The following is a 3,147-nucleotide window of genomic DNA, read 5'->3' as shown; positions in this document are numbered from 1 at the left end:
TCTTAGCCCATTCTTTCTCTTCTTTCCCCTTCTCCCAGTAATTTCCTTTATTACCCATTGACTCCATCTTTATACTATATTTTACCACTATAGTCAACTCCCTCCTGTGCCTTGTCTATATATGCTCCTTCTAACTAATCTTATAAAAGAGAAGGCTCATATGAATTGTCAATATCTTCTTCCCATGCAGGAATGCAAGCAGTTCAACATCATTAAATTCCTCATAATTAGTCTTTCCCATTCATCCTCTCTATGCTTCACCTGAGTCTTGAACTTGGAGATCAAGCTTTTCATTCAGCTCTGGTTGTTTCAACAGGAAAGTTTGAAAGTTTGACAGTCCCATTTCCCCTGAAAGGATGTTCAGTTTTGCTGGATCATTGATTCTTGGTTGTAAACTAAGCTCTTTTGCCTTCCAGAATATCATATTCTAAGCCCTATGAGCCCTTAATGAAGACATTGCCAGATCCTGTGCAATCTTTACTGTAGTGCCATGTAGTTGAATTGCTTCTATCTGGCAGCTTGAGTATTTTTCTCTTTGACTTGGGAATTCTGAAAATGGCTATATATATTCCTTGGAGGTTTTTGGGGGGGAAGGGGGGAGGCATCTCTTTCAGGAGGTTAAGGGTAGAATCCCTTAATTTCTATTTTACCCTTTGCTTCTAGGATCACAGGGGAATTTTGCTGGATTATTTTTTGAAAAATGACATCTAGGCCTTTTTTCCATTCATGACTTTTAGGTAGCCCAATAATTGTTAAATTATCCCTCTTGGATCTGTTTTCCAGGTCAGTTGTTTTTCCAATGATATATTTCACATTTTCTTCTCATTTTTGTTCTTTTGGGTTTGTTTTATTGTTTCTTGATTTCTCACAAAAGCATCAGTTTGCTTTAGCTCCATTCTACATTTGAGGGAGTTATTTCCTTCAGAAAGCTTTTTTAATCTCCTTTTCCAACTGTCCAATTCTTCTGTTTAAGGCATTATTCTCCTCATTTGCCTTTTGGAGGGCTTTTCCCATTTGACCTAAACTGGTTTTAATATGCTATTTTCTTCAGTATTTCTTTTTGCATTTCCTTCACTAAGCTGCTGACTTGGTTTTGATCTCATTTTTTCCCAATTTTTCCTCTACCTCCCTTACTTGTTTTTCAAAGACTTTTTTGAGTTCTTCCATAGCCTGAGCCCATTTCCTATTTCTCTTGGAGCCTTTGAACACATAAATTTTGACCTTGTGTCTTTTGATCTTCCCTGGGACCAAAGAAATTCCTATGGCTGATTTACTACATTTACAAAGTTTTTTTTTGGGGGGGGGATACTTCCCACCCCATTTCCTTCAAGCTCTTATGAGAGCCCAGACTGGTTCTTGAATCTGAGTATGGGCAAAGCAGCAGAGTTCTTCCCCAGGGACAGCAGAGAGACTTATTCAGTCTCTCCCCACTCCCTCACCATCTGTGGACTGAGTGCTCTGGAAGCAGCTGCTAGGTGGCTCAGGTTCTACCACAGAGCCTCTCCTTAAAGTCATCCCCAGAGATCTCTGGGCAAAGAGATCTGGAAATTGCCCCCATTGCCAGAGAACCAGACACCCTCAGGGACCCAGATGCTCTGTGGGCTCTTCCTGGAAGGCTGGAACTGGTTTGCTCTGGTGCAACATGGCTGCAAACTGTCTGCACTGCAGTTTTTTCCCACGCTTGTCCTAGTGAAACAGACTTTCATAACTGATCTTCCAAGTTGTCTTGGATTCAGAAATTGTATCACTTAGTCTTTCCGTGGGCTCTGCCCCACTAAATTTTGGAGCTTTGGGGGAATGAGATTTTGGGAATTCCTGTCCTCATACCACCATCTTGGCTCCTCATTCATGATTTTTTTTTAGGTTTTTGCAAGGCAATGGGGTTAAGTGACTTGCCCAAGGTCACACAGCCAGGTAATTATGAAGTGTCTGAGGTCACATTTGAATTTAGTTACTCCTGATTCCAGGGCCAATGCTCTATCCACTGCACCACCTAGCCACCCCCCCAATTCATGATTTCTTAAAGAACAATAATGTTCCATAACATTCATATACCATAACATGTTCAGTCATGTGAAACTTTTCCCATTTTTATTGATTTCTTCTGTATATACGTCTAGTATTGGTATCTCTGGGTCAAAGAATATGGTCAGATTTATTGCTTTTGGGGCATAGTTTCATATTGCTCTCCAACATGATTGGAACAATTCATAACTCTACAACCATTTCATTGAGGTCCCAGTCCTCCCACAACCTCTCTCCTACATTGATTGTTTTGCCTTTTTTTCTCATCTTAACCAATCTGATAAGTGTGAAATGGAACCCATAGTTCTATTAACTAATTAACTTCTCTAAATCCTAATGATTTGAACATTTATCAATTGGGGAATGACTGTAAACTTATAAATTTAATGCAATTCTCCATATATTTTAGAAATGAGATCATTATCAGAACACCTATGAAAATTGTTTCCCAGCTTTTTGTTTTCCTTCTAATTTTGAAAGCATTGATTTTATTAGCACAAAATGTTTTTAAGTTAGTATAGTTAAAACCATCCATTTTGCAATTTATAATGAACTCTTATTTCTTGTTTGGTCATAAATTTCTCCCCTTTCCTTAGATCTGACAGAGTATTTCTTGGTCTGTTAATTGTTCTATGGTGTTGCATTTTATGTCTAAATCCTGTACCCATTTTGAACCTTATTTTGGTATAGGGTATGAGATGTGGTTCTATGCCTAGTTTTTGCCATATTATTTTCTAGTTTTTCCCAACAATTTTTGTCAAATAGTGAATTCTTATCCTAGGAGCTAATGATTTTGGATTTGTCAAACAATAGATTACTGTAGTCATCTACTAGAGCAAATATTTCTTTTGAACCTATCCTAATCCATTGATTCATTGCCCTATTTCTTAACCAGTACCAGGCAGTTTTGATGATACTTTAAATTAGATATTGTAGAGCTAGCCTTTACAATTTTTTTCATCGGTTCCCCTAATATTTTTTTTTTGCAAGGCAATGGGGTTAAGTGGCTTGCCCAAGGCCACACAGCTAGATAATTATTAAGTGTCTGAGGCCGATTTGAACTCAGGTACTCCTGACTCCAGGGCCAGTGCTCTACCCACTGCACCACCTAGCCGCCCTTCC

The sequence above is a fragment of the Macrotis lagotis genome, chromosome 3, assembly GCF_037893015.1.
Source record: "Macrotis lagotis isolate mMagLag1 chromosome 3, bilby.v1.9.chrom.fasta, whole genome shotgun sequence".
Classification (NCBI taxonomy): domain Eukaryota; kingdom Metazoa; phylum Chordata; class Mammalia; order Peramelemorphia; family Peramelidae; genus Macrotis; species Macrotis lagotis.
This window is presented reverse-complemented; position numbering follows the sequence as displayed.